The sequence below is a fragment of the Melospiza melodia genome, chromosome 4 (genome assembly GCF_035770615.1).
Source record: "Melospiza melodia melodia isolate bMelMel2 chromosome 4, bMelMel2.pri, whole genome shotgun sequence".
Taxonomy (NCBI): Eukaryota; Metazoa; Chordata; class Aves; order Passeriformes; family Passerellidae; genus Melospiza; species Melospiza melodia.
In genome coordinates, this window is record NC_086197.1 from 96,505,621 (window position 1) to 96,523,674 (window position 18,054).

The 18,054-nt window shown below is 40.0% G+C and overlaps 1 long non-coding RNA gene across 1 annotated transcript in view; it reads left to right on the forward strand.

Moving 5' to 3' along the window:
- Window positions 1-301: 301 nt before the first annotated feature.
- LOC134418117 (uncharacterized) overlaps window positions 302-18,054 on the forward strand; it is a 38,465-nt gene continuing 20,712 nt past the window's right edge. Inside the window, exon 1 of the long non-coding RNA XR_010027706.1 lies at window positions 302-476. This is a non-coding gene — a long non-coding RNA (uncharacterized LOC134418117). The remainder of the gene's footprint in view (window positions 477-18,054) is intronic.

The window sequence follows — 18,054 nt, forward strand, 5'->3', positions numbered from 1 at the left end:
GATGATTTAATGTTTTCTGGGGGGGGAGTGGGTTTGCTTTCTCTTTCCCCCTTGCCCTTCCAACTCTCTACTGCCTCATTGTTTTTAGGAAGATGGAAGAAGACACTGAATTTTTAAAAATAAATGTTGACCAACAAGCTTAGTACAAGACAGAGGAAGGTGGCCTTATCTGCACAGTGGCCCTTTGGCCCTGATCCAGGCTCTGGCTCCACAGGTGAGCACCCTCTGCTAACAGCAGAAACATGGAAACCTGATCTTTCCATCAGCTGCCATTACTTTCTCCTTTCAGGAAAATAAGCTTTTCTCCTTGGGAACAGCTGCTGCTCATGAAGCTTTTGCAGGATGCAGACCGTGAAATCTGGGGCCATTTTGTGCCAGTATTTCCCTGTTGTTCCAGCTCAGGAGCAAGTTACAATTGAGTTCCTTGCACTGCTTGGACCAGGTAGTCTGTGAGCAGCCCAGGTGCCATACAGATGGTGAGTTTGATCTTTTAATGTGATCTTTTATAACCCTGATGGTATTTTTAGAGCTGTTGTCTTACCTCTGATCTCAAGAGGATGTTATTTTATCTCTTCTTTAAGAGATAAACTGCAAAGTCAGTGTGAAGTGCTTTCATTCTTGTGCCTTGTAAGAGAGATTGCAGAGAACAGTTTTCAAGAAGACTTTAGCTCTTATTCCTTGTGCATAATATACTCAGGCTCTTTATGGAGGATACATTTTATTTTATTTTATTTTGCATTTACGCATTGGGACAGCTCTAAGGCCATTAGAATGTTTTTAATTCCAGAGTGATTGATTGAGGTATTTTTCCATCTATGTTGAATACTGTGTCTTTTGTCTAAGAATCTGACTGATGTAGCCCTTTCTGCTTGGGAATATTAAATATACTTGGAAGCAGATAGGTTGTTATTAGCTGAAGTTTTTTCTCACCATTGCCATTATATTTGCTAACTCTGAGGTTTTCAGCAAAGCCTGTGATGTTGGTCTTGCTCTTAGATAATTTGATAATTGACTGATCTTTTCATACAAGTTTTATTTACAAATGCCAAAGTTGAAATATCTTAAATTTGAGAGGTCCTATGAGTATCTATGGACTTTGGAAAATTGCTTCTGGTCTCATGGACTTGTTTTCACTTGAGATATCATCAGCATATTTGAGGGGGATATTTTCTGCTGTCTGTCTAGAGGAATATCAAATGTGCTTAGAGCACAGAATAAATACTTGCAAGTCTTCTATTGAACATGAATAAAAGAAAGAAATAAGTGTAAATTAAAATGTGCAAAACAAATTATTCTCCTCAGTGCAACTGGGTGCATACTTAACATTGCTATGGAGCAATCTCTTCCTCATTATGGAGAATATTCAATATATACAACACAAAATCTAGAAGCAGTGAATTTAGTGATATAGGAGGAGAGATCTCATGAGTAGCCTTTTCTTTGCAAAGAACAGCCCTATGTCACTTTTGACAGTCTTTGTGTTATACAGAACAAATTGGAAAAATCTGTGTGGAAGAAAGTGTCTTTGAAGTACACAGCTCCAGTTTACTCTTTTATTTCTTTTTGTTTGCAAGCTCAAAAATAAAATTCTAAATCATGCCATAATTTCCTTTTCTGTTATATGGAAAAAAGAGGATTAAAGGTTATGAACTTTTTTGCTGTTAATTAAAGGAAGCAGACAGATATGGTCTGAGGCAGAATCCCCAGAAGTTCTGAGCTGACATATGTGTCTGTTTACGAGCTTGCAGTTGGTCTCCACCTAAGAAAGGGGATGGCAAAGAACCCTAAAATCAACCATCACCCCCAGGCTTTGTAGACGATGGATCAGGCTCTGACCTACACAGAACTGTGAATATAAAGCCTTGTAAATATAAAAGCCTGCAACTGGATCTAGGAAAAAAGTTGTATACAAAGTCAATTGTCAGCTTTGATCATGGGGTAGAGGCTAAATGCTTTTTCTTCATCTCTTACATAATTGCACTTTCAGAAAGCTCACTGTGTCTTGGATGTGAGCAGGGCCTATTTTACTCTGCAGCTGGAGTGGAATCATTTCAGGAGTCTCTCTGGTCTGGTTTTTGGTTTAGCTCAAAAGGACACAGACTCAACCCAGTGGCATTTCTCTGTGTGTCTGCAACACAGCAACTTCTGAACATCACACCCAAATGCTTCTGAAACTTTAGGGCAAGTGTTAGGTTTTGATAGCCAAGACGTCGGTTTCACAGAAAAGTAATAAAAGAAAATGGGAGACGAGGAGCTGCTTGTTTCTCTCAAATGCAGCCACAGTTGGAGTGGTTTTGGATCAGAGGCCTGGATATGGTTCCTGTAGAGCAGGGTAGAAATGACACTTTCTCCTCACAGCTGCTCAGGATGGTGTTATTCTGATGGACTGCCTCCTCCAAAAGTGTTGGTGTTAGGAAATGCAAGGGCAAATGAGAGATGTGAGAAAGGGTGGAGGAGTATTTTGTGTAGTGAGAATATCCTATAAAGAAAGACAGCAGCTCAAACATCAGCAGGGACAGGAGCAGCAAACAGGAGCCTCTGTTACTGGGGAAGGTGGGCTCCAAAAAATGACAATTTTTCTGGCCCCTGTGGACCAGAAAAAAGTGGAGATTGAGCTGCCAGGAAAGAAGGAACACTGGGACAAAAACCTACAGGATCCTGCTGTGCCAGAGACCAGGAGGTGCTGCTGGGGGGTGGGAGAGGCCAAGAGAATGGGGAGAAATTTTGCATGTTAATTGGGAGAGTGGAAGAGACAGAGATGTGGAACACAGAGCACCTCTGGGGAGGTTTATAATAAAAGTTGGTTTGGACAGATGGGGAGTGTGGAGGAGAGGTTTGGGAGGAAGGCAAGAAACCTCTCTGGCATGCTGCAAGCTCAGCCTACAGAAGCTGCAGAGTGTGTGACCCTCTTGTTAACTTCATTTCACAATGTTCCCTGCATGCTTTGTGCGGCTTCCAAGTAATGCATGACATCAGAAATCTTAATGAAAACCACCTGCTCGGTACATTTTATGTTCAACTCTGTTAAACTTTCCTAGTTCAAAATATCCAGTGCTATCTGGAGCAGGAGGACAATTACTTTTCTCTAAATTTGCTGAGCTTTGTTAAATGAGTTCTTTCCTTAAGGATTAAAAATGTGAATTTATATGCTTTTGGAAAATCACCTTTCAGCTGTTCAACTTTGTAGGCTGATAAAAACAGCTGTCAAAATTAATTTCTGACCCTCCTCTTGAACCTAGTCTGCTTCTATCCATGTTCATGGCCTGTGTTTCAGGAATGATGAGGAGCTGACTGCTGTGTACCAGGGAAGTGTGGGGTCTAAGTGGCTCTAGGTCTAGTGAGAGCTTTGCTCAACACACCCCAGGAAAGCTCTTTAAGCTTCAGGCTGCCTGGACTCTTTCAAGTCAGACAAGAAGCAATGTTTATACATCCCTCAGCACAAGGGAAGAGCTGGTGTGGGCCAGAGGTAATTAATATCAGCAGTTAAACTGGCTGTTCATTAAAAAAATAAAAGTATCATTAGAAATAATTGCTTAGCTTTCCACTTTTGTGATCCAAAAATTCTCAGGCTGCGGTGTTCCTGTCTGCTAAATATTAGATCACTATCTCGCAAGACAAAACAAAACAACCATTCTTCTCTGGGCTACTTTGCAAAGTTTATTCCAGACTTTGTTTAGCTGTGATAGAGGTTCCCAACAGTCTGAATAATAAAAAATAGGTGTAGTGGGCTGTCTCTTTTTGAGGAGTCTGAGCTTCCATCCCAGAGTCCCAGCCAGAACTCAGCTCCTTCCTGTGCCTGCCCTGCACTCCAGTTCATCCCTCATTGGTGGCACTGCAGAACACTTCCTTGGAGGTGCATTTCTTGTTGTCAGTGAACTTAGCCATTTGCAGGGGGTTTTGAACCTCTTTTTGCTTTATAAAAAAAAAAAAAAAAAAAAAAAAAAAAAAGCCAGGCACAAGGGCAGCTTCTGAAAACTTATTTTAGGACAAGGAAGGGGGTCATGACCCTGAGGCTCTGCTGTTTAAATCAGCAGAACTTCTCTGGAGTGTACGTAGGATTTAGGAAAGGGCACAGGCTGTGCTGCTTGTGTCACAAATTTTCCAGAGTGCTTTTTCTGAGCAAGCCAGAAAAAGATTTGCCTGAAGGGACACATGAATATGGGGCGCATGAATGACTTTTTAACACAAAAGTTCTGGGGTTTCTAGGGGACAAAAGGACCAACATGTGGGCACCATAAGGGGCTGGAGGACGGAAGGTGGCACAAGGTTGGCTTCTGTGCACCCTCAGTGGGATGTGCAGGGTTGGGGGGAAATTGGAAGATCTTCTGAGACCACTTGAGATCTGCTGCCAGAGCTCAGTCTCAGGCACTGAAATCCCTGTGCCAAGCTGGAAATGTGGGACTCAGCCTGGAAATAAGATGTGCATGAGGACAAGTCTCCCTCCTATGGTTTCTTTTGAATTGCCTGGAGACAGGAGTGGTCTTCTCTCCGATTAAGCATTTCTCATTCAAATATTTTGGAAAGAAATGGAGTCAATTCATCTTTAATTGCACTAAACAGTTCACAATCAATAATACTCTCCTTTGCTGCCTTTGTGCAAATGTTCAAGTCTTTGACTCTCTTGAGGATGGGCTGTGAGGGTATTGCTAGATCTAGTGAAAAAAAAAGATTGTAAATAAATCTCTACACATAAAAGCCCCAGGCCTCTCTGGGCACATACTTTTAAATCTATTTATTCACCTTTTCCCCTCTGTTTTCATATTTAGATAGGGATAGCTGTGGTGTAAAGCAGAGCTATATATTTTTGTCTGTTAGGACATGAGAAAGGGCACAGTGCTCTCTGTTTCAGCAGCTGTTCTGAGGCCAGTGTGCTAACTGTATTTATTTATTAGTGGGTTGTTTTGGTTAGACTATTTTTTCCCCTGGTGCATGTGCTGCTGCAATTGGTGCACATGCTTTCCTTTCCTTACATCATCAAAGAAACTGGCTCATTTCATGAATTGCTTGCTTTTGGCCTCTGAATTGTCCAGGTAAAGATCTTTCTCCTATGTGTTTCTTCCACATCATCTAGCTCTGAATGCATTCTCTTGGCATGTGAAATAGCAGGAATATATGTCATGTGTTTTCTGAGGACACCAGCCATAACCCTCAGAAATCATTTGTTCTTCTCTAAGCCACAAGCCATTGAAGAAATTAAATCTGGATGAATGATGAAAATATATTGCAGTTAGAGAACAACTGTCGATTCTTTTTGACAGCAACTGTGGTTTTTAATGCTTCCTTAATTTTCACTTCCACATATCTGAAGTTGTGATTAATCCAGCGAAATATTCAAAATTGCCCCACTAAATCTCACTTTGCTAAACAGGATTTATCTTAAAGCCTCATAAAGCACTCTGACAATCAGATCCAAAGTTTCCTTTGTGATGCAGATAAGCATCACATACGTAATCTTCACGTCTCCAGTTTCCAGGAGTTCTGGAGGAAGAATTTTCATCCACTGAAAAAGAGCATCTTTCTCTGCAGGGGCTTATTCATACCAAGAACAACTGTATTTTTTCCAAACAATAACAAAAATGTGTTTCTTCCTGTGGATTAAGAAAAATCTCGAGATGAAGACCAGCTTCCCTGCTCCCTTCCTGTTCAAATTGTGAAATTGGCCTGAAAAACTGGGTTTTTTCTTTCCTTTTTCTGAGCCGTTCTGATGCTCTGTGGTGTAACGGGCTTTCCTTAAAAAACAGAAGCTGTGAAATGCTGGTTCTCTGCATTCCAGCTGTTCAGGAATACAGATAAAACAAACGTCATGAATATCACAATAAATCCTGAAAGCTGCAAAAACAACGGGAGGGGGAAGAGCGATCAGAAGCTGTGCAGCAATGCACAGATGGAGAAAATACCCTGGGGGCTCCTGCAGCTTTTGGTGACTTTTCCTTCGGCGCTTTTGTCCTGTGACAGCTCCTGGCACTGGGTGGAGGGAGCAGGGAGAAGGAAATTCACCCTGCAACCACAGCGCATTCCCTGCCTCACCCTCCTTTTGGGTCCCCAGAGGTAAAACTGGGGAGAAAAGCACCAATTAGTGTATGTGAATATCTACCAGATTAAAATGATGAGATTATGCTAATTTTTCAAGAATGGGCATAACAGGTCCTAAAATTCCTCGTGAATCTTGTAGCCATGTCTTTGTTGTGGCTTTAAGTTTGGCACAGCAAGAGATCTTCCACTTGCCATGGGTTTTTAGGGACCTCAGTCACTGGGGCTCTGCTTCCCCTGTATTTGTTCATAACAGGTTTGTTGCATAAACACTTTTATTTTTAAAAAGCATGAGCATCCAAAGAAACATTTCAGGGACAATAGGATCTGAGGTTGTAAATACATTCTTGTGAACTTACTAAGATGAAGAGAATTTTAGTTTGAGAAGAGGAAAATCTTGTGATCAGGCAACTGCTGTCACAATAATAACAAAAGAAAACAGAAAATCACTGTCAGTTTGATTGTTTTGGGAGTCTTTGTCCTGCCCAATGGTGCCTCTTTATCACAACCTTTTTTCAGTACAGGGTGCAACCTAACTAAAATATAGAAGCATCATAACTGAGGAAAGATTGTGTAAATTGTTATTTACTGTACTATTTAAAGGACTACAAAAAAATTAATTTAGTAATTCAGCAATTGAACTAAGTGCAAGAACTTCCAGCTGTTATCAAAATGGCTGTTTCATGAGAGATCACAAATACCAGCATTGTTTGTGTAACTTAGTTCCTATCAACCTAAAAGATGCATTAAAATTGTGATGAGGTTTTAGTAACTCGAGGTTGTTGCTATTACTAATTAACCCTGCAAGCAGCACCAAAGATCACTGCACCCCTGCCATCCTTGGGCTGAATTTTGACTGAAATGGTTTTTTTGGCAAGTCATCACACCAGAGACAGGTTTTGGTATGCAGGGATTTCATCTTGCCCTCACCCTTGTCATTCTTTGGTGCGGGCAAGCACACCACACTGAAAAACAACATTGAAAGCTGGAAGTTATTTTAATTCAGTGAGAGACACTGATGGAGAGGAAGCAAATGGAAATAAGGCCCAGAGAACTATAGAGATCTATTCTTACTATTCATGTCCATGCCATTGAAGCTGATTTTCCTTAGATGCTGAATTACATCTTCAGGCAGAATATTTGAACTCTGTTTCGCTGACATCAGCCTTGTCCCACTGCCCTGACATAGGAAAGCTCAGGGTTTGGCTCACTGTTATATCCCAGCCCCCAGTTTAACAGAGGCTTTTCCTCTCCTAAAATTTCCTTTACCTAAAGTTTACAATTTACTTGTTGGTGTGAAGATGCTTTGGAAAGAAGGGCTTCTGACAGACCTGGGTCTGCTGCCCAATTCGTTCTCTTTTTAAGGGAGCTTTGCAAATTTTAATTAGAGTATTTCTACAAAATCCTTGAAGTATTGTTTCATGCATTTTCTTACTTTTCAAGAGGAAGGACTAGCTGTGGCTCAACCACAAAACCAAAGGTATTTGTTTAAAAAACATATTATAGGTTTTCTGCAATGCATATCCACGTTCAATGAGTATGCAATGTGTTTTCTAGGCTGTTTGCAAGGTTGGTGATGTGTGATGGAAGCTCAAGCTGTAAATGAAATTCATTGCTGAGAGAATAGGTGACAAGGCAGTGTAAGATTTAATTCCCATTGCATGAATCACTTCATTTGCACATGTCTCTTTGCACTTGATTGGACATACTGATATTTGAAATGCATTACAAATTTAATCAAAAGCATTAAGTAAGACACACAACATTGAAATTACATCCAGGAAAACATCTGGGACTAGGGAGGGGGAATTATTCTTGCATAAAAACTAAAGATTCTATACTTTCATAAACTAATTGAATAAACAAAGGCATATTCAAGCTCCTCAGGAGATTATGTAGAAGGTCAACTACTGGCATTTCCCAGACTGCAAATCCATGCATTGATCTGAATAGAGTTTTGTATTTAAATAACTCCTGGGGTGACTCCATTGGACTTTTTCCTCTGCAGTCTGTTAACAGTGCTGAAATGAGCTCAAGAGGACTCTTCCCATGTGCAAAGTCGTTCAGAGTTGAGTTATCAACTTTGGGGGGCTGAAGGTTCAGTCCTGCAAAGTTCATTCACACAGATAAATCCACTTTACCCTTTGAAGAACTCCAGCCCAGAAAGGAAAAAGGCCTTGAGGTGAGGTTGATAATGAAGTGATTGTTTTACTGTCCAGATAAAATCCCCTGAAGGTATCTGAAGCTATGTTCTTTAACTTCCTGCACAGCACACAGTCTTCCTCATGTTTATAAAATATATTCTCTCCTCTTGAAACCAAACACCAAAACACTTCTTCTTCCTCTCCAGATTTGCTCCATATGGAAAACATCACAAACTAGGACAAAAGCAACAAAGATGAGAAGATAGAAAAGATGAAAATTCTGTTTAGGTGACTAGATAATTTCAAATATTTCAGAAAGGGCCCTCACTGCCACCCACTCTATGTTACAGTTACTTCTCTACTGGTTGTTTTTCCCCACAATTTTAAATAGCGACTGAAGAGATTAAAATTAATCAGACAAGCAAAGTGAATATACATAACTTTCTTACTGTGTGTGGAATCTGCACAGTTAAATTTATGTGTTAGGATACCATTAGAACAAAAATTGTAAGGCGAAAACATCAAAAATCTCATCTTTGACATTGTTTAATGAAATCCCAGGTGTGCAGTTGAAAGAAATAATTTGACAAGTTTATATGAAAGAAAGGTGATGAGTTTACCTGCAGCAGACCTGATAAGAATTTTCATTCATTCCTTATGGAGCAGGTTATCACACTGTAAGAGAGTTATATAAAACTTAAATATTCCTGAGTAACTTCTTCAAATCTAAAATAAAAACCAAGATTTTTATTTAGTTGTCTAAATAAAGACAACTTTATTGTTGTCTTTATTTAGACAACTAAATAAAAAGATGTCTGCCAACCAATTTGTCTTAAATTCTTATGCTAGAGACCTTTTCTTGATCTTTCCCTCTCTTTTCTCAGCTGAGGTGTCACTATTGAAGTCTAAATAAGGAGGCAAATACCAGGTATTGAGCTGTTCTAGATCATTAGTTTCTTGTCCCATGGGCTCATACTGTCTGAAATCTAGGATGGAGAAAAATTGTAATTTACAGAATAGTAATTCTATGGGTTATTTTTTTCATTAATATAATTCACATAGCAGAAAGGCATTGGCTTTGTGGAAGACCTGCACAGCAATAGGAGAATAGTTCTATTTATCAATATTGTTTTGAGCACAAATACAAAATAGTCCCATATCAACTACTGTGAAGGAAATTAACACTCTCCCACTCAAAACAAAGATATGTTTTGAAACAGGTCAGTCCTTCATTTGCTTTGATGGAGCAATATTCAAATATTTTGCATTCAGCTCTGATGATACACAAAGTATAACTTTAAAAGTTGTTTATTATTTTAGCTTGATTTGTTTTCCACAGAAAAGCAAACAGAAAAAAAAAATCCCAGGCTGAATTTTCATCAGATGTGAAGTTTCCCATCTGTTTTGGTCTTTAATTTTTAAAATTTGAACATGAATGAGAGATTTCTATCAGTATCTGAATAAAATGCCTAAAATCTGAATAGGATTTGAAGAACTTACAGAAAATTTCTGTTGTTCTGATCTGATACGACTGAGGGATGACATTTTGCTTGTCTTCCTCTTACATTGAGATAAAAAACATTGAAAGCTCTATTGTCTATAAATAAAGCTGGAAGGAAATTGGCCTGAACGAATAAATTGAACAGATGCATCACCTTCCATTATGCAGACAAAACAAATAGCTGTGTTTTGTGAAAAAAAACTAGCCAATTACCAGCTACACGATGCAAAAATGTATCTTGGATAAATGGGCAAGTTCCTAGCACCTGTGGGAAGCTTGGTGGCTGCAAATCTGATTCTTTCTCTGGTTATGTGCTGACCTCCTGCTCTTTTGGTACTGAATAACTTGGGTTATAATTGTCTTCCAAATCCTGAGGTATTTATTTAAATTTACTCTCTAACAATCTTATTAAAATGGGAACTGTAAAAAAAGCTGCTGTTTTCATTGTGCAAACACAGTGAATATCATCAGTCCCATTGTCAGATTCAGTGATTCTAAAGGTTTGAAAACACTAAAATGACCTAAGAGTGTCACCTTTTTTTTTATTTAAACAGATGGGGGGTGGAGGGAGGCAAATAACAGCAAGAATTTCACTGACTTTGTGCTTAAGGATGACCAAATAATTTTGGCTGAAAATGTCCAAACACATTCAGCCTGAGGCATAGCTTGAGCCTGGAGAATTTGAGTCTTGGTGGTTTCAGTTTTTATGAGTTTCCTGGACTTCAAACAAGACCATATAAATTGGAGGTATTATGCAATCCTAATAATAGGTTATGTTACCAATTTGCTCACAACAAACCAGTCAGCATACCTGAAATTCCTAGGTGTGCTATGGTTATTAAAAATTAGTATTCTGTGACTTGCTGCTGGACTCCCAGCATGAATTTATTGGGAAGAAAAAAAAAAGGTAAATTTTGCTCTTTAAACTTGATTTTCTTCAATTTTTTTCCAAACCTTAATGGATCATATATTGCAAAAAGAGTTTTAGTTCTACTTAGCTTCTTATTCCATCCCTATGAGTGATTGCTTTATTTCAAGTGATGGTTTCTGTAAGCTTTAAATAAAATCATAGATTCTTGAAATTGCTTGGGATGGGAAGGCACCTTAAAGACCATCTCACTCCAGCTCTCCTGACATGGACAGGGACATTTTCTCTGTCCCAGGCTGCTCAGAGCCCCATCCAGCCTGGCCTTGAACACTCCCAAGGATTAGCAGAGATGAAACCAATGAACAGAGACTGTTTTTCACCCAGGTGAGATGACATTGTTCTGGCTGTATGAAAGCTGTGGGGAAACGGCCCAGGTACCTACCGTGAATAATTCAGGGCTCTAATCTATAGAATTTACTATCTACAGGCACCAGTCTCTAGTACCTGTTTTTATTCTGAGGATGCAGATGGAATTCCCCAAAAAATCAGCCACTGATGATGAAGTTTTTCTTCTGAAAAAAATATCTGAATTCGCCAAAAGAGGCCTCGGGCCCAGAGAACTGGAAAACTGAAATAGTGGCTGCCCCAGCAGTAGCAGGGCCTGGGTTTGGATGGATGCTCTTGCATGTAGCTCAGAATGGTCCTGAGTTGGTCTCATGGGCTGGCACTGAGGTGCCAAATGAGTGCTCACTGTTCTTTATATCAGGGGTGCGTTTGTCCTACAGCTCCATTAAGTATAGTTTACCTGGGTTAAAAGGGCAGTGAAAGAAGTTTATTGGATTTTTAGCTATTTGAGCAGATGAATTCAAGCTCAGATTCTCCCACAGGCTTGGGATTCTACTGAGAGCTCATTTTAAATGACAGATTTCACTGCTGTAAATATGGGTAACCAACCCAGGCTAAGCATCCACAAAGAAAGTTTTTCCTTCAGCAAAGACAGATATGAGACACATCCTTGTACAGTATGAAGTCTTGGAAAGCTTTTCTTCTGGAGAATTGATGAAGTAGCCATGACTCAGAGGCTACTCAGGAAAATATGGTTTTAGCCCTGAGCACTGTGTGCTCAGCTGCTGTACTTGGCTTTCTTGTTTTCCACTATTCCCATGGGCTATCACAATTTTTCTTTTTTCCTTCATCTTCTGTTCAGTAGGGATATTCTGGGTCTTTTCTTGAACTTAGCTGCTGTAAGAACAGTGTTCAAAGCAACTTTAGGAAATTTTTATATGACCCTTTTTCAATAAATCAATAATGTTAACATGCTACACTTTCTAAATTCATTTTCAGTACTCTTATTTTTCCAAAGAGTAAAATTCAGTGAGAAATCTCTAAATGTCAGGAGATGTGAAATAATTTCCAGGTTCTGCTGCTGCTCTGCTATGAGCCACTGAGGCAGGTGTCTGCTGTCACAGCTCTCACTGTGGATAACAGCTGTGCTCAAATACCTGGAAATCTAGATGAGAAGTATCACGGTCAGGATAAAATGTGGCATAACAAGAACGTGCTGCAGTATTTTATAAACAAATCTGAAATGTTCGAAAGGTAGTGCTTGTAGTACTGGGAATATGTTTTTGCTACATACTTACTCTGGATTTTTTTTTTTTTTTTTTTTAATAGACCTTATTTTGCTCTGAGTTTTGCTGACATCTTCCCCGTGTTTCAGGACAGTTGAGGCAGGTCTCACTTTTTATATTCACAGCCTGTTTATGAATCAAAATAAAGAAATGAATCTAGTGTCACAAAGCCCCAGCACTTATATCAGAGGTTGATGACACTCTCAACCAATATTCACTAACATTTTGTAAATCACTTCCCCCTAGCTGATGACACGTTTCAGGGATTAAAAGTTAATACAAGGTGTAGAATTCCATTTCCAGTCTTGCAATTCCTCCTATAGTAATAATAAACTGATTATTCTTTTAATTTTAAGCTTCTTGGCCTATTTCTGAGTGGTGCTGGATACCCACTGCTTCCAAGGAAATCAGAGTTGTGCATTCCCTCTCTGCACTAAATGTCTGGGGCACCAAGCTTTGTGTGCCAGCTGTGTATTAACTAAAAATTACAACAGCAAGTATGATGAGCTGGTTTACACATTTTATTTTATTCTGCAAATTTATTGCAAAACTTGATCTCCAAATTACCAACAAAAATGAGATTTTATAGTAATGCATAGCAAACTATTGTCATGCAAGACACTGGTTTACCAAGAGTGACTAGAATTTCACTTCCAAAGGCTTGACTTTATCCCTTCCAAAACTGGTGTTTGAATAGCAAAGTTTTTAACTTTGGAGTTGAACTTTCCCTTAGAAGGCAGCAGACCTGGCTTCCACATGTGTCATGCATACCCATTTTACTTTGTTTAAATCTGGTCTAAGTTTGGGGAATTTTTTAGAAGCAGATAAAGATCAATCAAGTTCTGCACAGATTTAGTTTTCATTGCTCAGGCAAATTCTCTACTGAGACTTACTGCTGTGGGAGTTGTAGAAAACCACAAGAACAGTCAACTGAATTCATTACTATATTTCTTTGTAGGTAGTACTGATGTATATGATAATTAAAACTTTAATAGCCACATTAGAAGGGAAAATATTTTTCAGTTTGTACATAGAAATCATCTTCCTTTCATGTGTAGTTTGAAAGTTTAGCTAAAATAATGAAAAATCAATTCTGTGAGGGGAAATAAGATTATCCATTCCAATAAGAGCTGGAGGAAAGGTTCTGCACTGAAGAGTCACGTGTTATTTGATGACAGAACATTTTTAAGGTTTTGGGTTTGGGTTTGGGTTTTTTTAGCAATCTTCAAAGATCCTTGATAATTTTCCTGTAATTTAATCAATTTCTGCACAGAGAGCGAGTGTCAGAGTCTGAAAGGCAGAACTGCTGGGAATTTGGGTAAGCAAGGCACAGGTGAGGGACTCTGGACCTGCTGAGTCTTTAAGCAGAAAAATATATACAAACTGGACTTGTAGAGAAACAGCAAAAAGATTAGTAAAATTATAACCTCTGGTGCCTTGTGCCATTTAGAATTAATCTTACTGAACAACCTGGTGCCCTTTCAGTTGAACTAGAGCCCTGGCCAAATTTCAAATCTGTGTCCTACCTTACAGGTTTGTTTAAGCCTATAACCAGAGACTAAAGCTGTGACTCACCTGTAACTTTTAGCACATCCCACTGTGGCTCCTTTGTGTTAACAGAGGGAGATCCTGGCCCTGCACCTTGGCTGTGTTCTTTTGTGGAGGTGCTCTGAAAATCTTGTTGAGTTGGAAAGGCCAGGAATTCTCACTTTTTTCCAAGTCTGGCCAAATTACTTTCCAGGGTGGAGAACAGAGTATATTTTATTGTAGCAAGGAGAGGTAGTATTGCCTGGATTAATACCTTTGCTTCCTGTATAGAGTAAATTCAGCAGAGCTGCAGTGCAGACTCCTGATGGTTCATATCCAGGAAGGAGCCTCCCTCTAGCTGAGTCCCTGGGAGCTGCACTGACCTTTGTCTGCTGAAGACAGCTATTTGCACATCTGACATGCCTTTAAAACGCCAATCAACACATTCTTTTGTAGCTTTTTAATGCTCTCAGAAGTCCATAGGGAATGAATGAACCTATTTGTAATTCTGGCTGGGCTTGATCTCATTCAGCTGAAGGAGCATAACCTGCAGTTCTCGTGGTTTCCATAAATTCACACCATCCGTTTTGCAGTCAAAACCAGATGATGCCCCTTGGAATGATGCTTGCTTGGAGTGTTGGTTGCACTGTGTCAGCTTGTGGGCTGCTCTTCCACTCTTCCATGCACTGCACTGGTGGGATCACAGCCCTGGCACCGTGATGCTGCATGCCTCTGTGCACGGAGGCTTTGCTCCTCTCACTGTGATGCTTTCATGGGTTCCACAGTTGTGGGAGAAGCCCAGGTTCAGTCTCCACAGCATCTGCTGGGCAGTGAGAGCCCAGATTAGGATGTGCAGGAGCTCAGGGGTGGCATTTGCACTCTGGTGTTTTGTCAGGGCACACATTTGCAGCAGAACAGGGAAATCTCCTGCCCTGGGCTCACACGCTGAATCAAGGCTGCCTATTGAACTTTCACTGAATATTAACTTGTACTGCACTTGGCAAACACACTTAGCAAAAGGTGATCATGGCAGCCCCAGCTATTGATTGTGAGATGGATGTGCTGCAGTTCCCAGTGCCAGTTCTGCCTGAGGGCTGTGCCAGCTGGGTGCCCTGATCCCTTCTCAGCGTCATGGTGATGAGGGCTTGTGGATTGTTCTTTGTCTGATGTCAGCTGGTTCCATTTGCCTTTGGAGATAAAGCCATCTTTTCCTGCTCTGGTGGTAATTGTTAGCAACTTGCTATTGAATCTGGTTTATGTTGTGCTTTTTTTTTCTTTTTTTGGTTTTGTTTGAACTATTCTACAATGCTGATTAGATTAAAGGTCAAGTTTGGCATTCTCTCTCCATAAACTCTAGAGTAAGCCTTTCTGATATCAAAGGGATTGTTTGGGTGTAGCTAGTGGGAGAATTGGCTCCTGTACTCTTGCTCAAGAGAAGTCAAAAGGTTGAAGTCCAGCTAAAGATTCATGTTATCATCAGAAATGCAAATAAAGGAGTCACGAGGCTGGATGAAGGATGATGGGTCAGCATCTTGGGCACTCCCAGATGATGGCATGTGGAAATCCCTAAGGGAGCCTTCAGGCACTGGATCTAGGGCTCTCAGAAATTCCTTAATTCAGGGCACTTTCTGCAGTGAATGGGACCACAGCAGAGTAAAATTTTATTGACATATTTCTTGTCCTTCAGGCTGGAGAGGGCAGGTGAGACATCCTGTGCTTGTACCCAAATTTTCCATGCAAATTGTGCACTCTTTTCCTCTGAAGTCATTCCTTTGACTGCAGTCCACTAATTTACATTTTAGCATCACTGAGCATCCAGTGTCCCATTTCATGGCATTGCTTTGTTGAAGAGTATTAACTCTGCAATATCAGAGATGCAATTAATTAATTAATTAGACCTTACCTACATAATGCAATAACAGTAGGCATCACATATTCCCTGACTATTCTTCTCCTCAAAGACTGCATTTTTTGAAGTTTGCAGAGGTTTATTTTTGAATGACAGGGCACTTCAGGGTTCTAATTTGCATTTCTCTGCTTTGCTGTGATCAGGACTTTGAGGAGCAGGGAAGCAACCTTTGAGAGCTGGTTCACTTGCACACCTGGCAATAAAAGGCTGTGTGTCAGAAAGCATTACGGACCTGATAAGAGCCTGTGACTTGAGCTGTATGAAAAAAGTGAAATGAACTCACGCTCCTGCTGATCATGATGTGCAAGGTCAGGACAAACTACTGAAATATTGGATTGCAAATACGCTCCTGGCAGTAAAAGTCCCGACTCAGTACAGCTTGGTCATTACAGGGAAGCACAGAGCTGCGCAGTAAAACCAGCACCGTGCTTGAAATTAGTTCCTGAGAAAGGGTTATAAATCTGAAGGAAGTTTAAAAGGGATTTTTTTCCTAATATTTTTCCTTAGTGTTCTGTAGTTCTCATTCCTGTGCCTTTTTGATTGTGCACTTCACCTCAGGAATGGTCAGGGCTGAGGAAGGGAGTCCAGCTGAAGCCCAAAAGATCAATGAAAGGGATGGAGAGGCAATTCCCTTTTCTTTTTTGTGTGTGTTGGTGTCTTTTTTCCATACGAGTGGTGAATGTGAAAGCAATAAAGAGGGAGGAGATAAAATCTGGGGTTTGAGAGAAAGAGCTACTTCCTATAAGACATTAAACCCATTAATGTGTTGTCAGTGAAACTGCTGGAAGCAAAGAATGGAGCAGAAGTAAGTTGGGGGTTTTTTTGGTGAAGCTGCAGGACAGTGGACTTAAAATTGGAAAAAGAAAATAAAAGCAAGCCAGGGGTTAGGTTATATCCTGTCCATAAATTTCATGTGTTCTTATAGCCATTTTTAAATGCTTTTAATTCCAGTAAAACAATGGTCCAAAGGACTGAAGACTTTTCCACATAAGTGGAAACTTCACTGAAGTTAGGAGAGCTTTGGTATGAATTCTTCCTGAATGACTAATCATATTTGATCATTTCATTAGACTCCAAGAGGAAGCAAAAATGGTGAGTCTGTTTGTTCTCTCATCTACAAAAGATGGTGCCCTTATCGTGTTTCAGTGGACAGCTTAAAACTGATTTATGCTCTCAGTTATCTGAATGAAAGGCACTGGCATTGCTGGTGTTCCTCTAGTTCCTGGATGCTTGCTGCTTTCCTACTGGCTGCCAAAAATGGAAAACTTGATTAGCAGTGACTGTGCAGATAGCTGAAGAAATTACAATTTAAAAAAAGAGAGTGACAGGTCTAGCCAGGCTTGGGACACAGAGCAGCAGAGCTCCCTTGACTTAGGACTCAAATGGCCCAGGAATTTGTTCATTATTTACCCCACAATGCTATGTGTCAAAAGAACATTTAAAAAGGAAATAAAGCAGAGAAAAATGAAATAAATTTAATTCCCAACCCTCTTTAGGCACCGCTGCAGCAGTCCTTGTGCACTAATGTTAATTAGCTGGAGGCACTTCACCTCTCCCATTTGCTCTTAAAGAATGAGAATTTGAGTTGGCTTTGCTGAAAGATGGACTCTCAGCTCCAGGAAGGAGGCCTGGTGTTCTCCCAGCCCAAAGGTTAAGGCTCTAATCCATCCCCTGGAGCTAAAAAGGTGCTGCTGAACCTTTCCCACTCCTTACAGAATATAATTGTTAGGATATTTTGAAATGAGTAAAGGTTACGGTTAAAGGCTTCCATTCACACATCTTCCCCATTGGCTTAGCTGCTGCCATTGTTCTGATTTTGAGATCACAAAGATTCTGTAAAATCATCTTATTTGTCATGACACTACTGCTATTCACAGCTTGGGGAAACACCATCCTCTTCCTCCTCCTCCTCCTCTTCGGCATGGTTATAGCAGTTACTGAACTTGAACTCTGTCAATCCTTCATCAAAATCCATCCAGGGTGCTAAAAGTGCCTCAGCTACCAGCAAAGGGCAAACATTGCATGAATATGTGTATACATATATATATGTTATTATATGTATTTATATTCTATTGCATGAATATATCTGTTGGGGTTTCCTCTCTGTTATATCACAGCAGAAAGGATACAAAGAAAGTTCTTGATTTGCTTAACTGAATCAAAATCAAGTGTGGGTTGGCCATGTTCATTTTAGGTCTCCATTATCATGATGTGCCTGGCCTTTTCATTTAGCTAAATTGCTCTGTGGTTTGAGTGGTGAGGAAAGAGCCCTGATGTGTTTGTACCATCCAGCTTTTCAACACCATCCTCTACATTTCTCATAAGAGCAGACTTGGAAAGAAAAACCCCTTGTTGCCACGTGCACAGATTTTAGGCAATTTTTTCCAAGAGCAGGAGCTGAAGTTTTTTGTCTTCTTGAAGAACTAATTGCAGCTTCAAAGTAT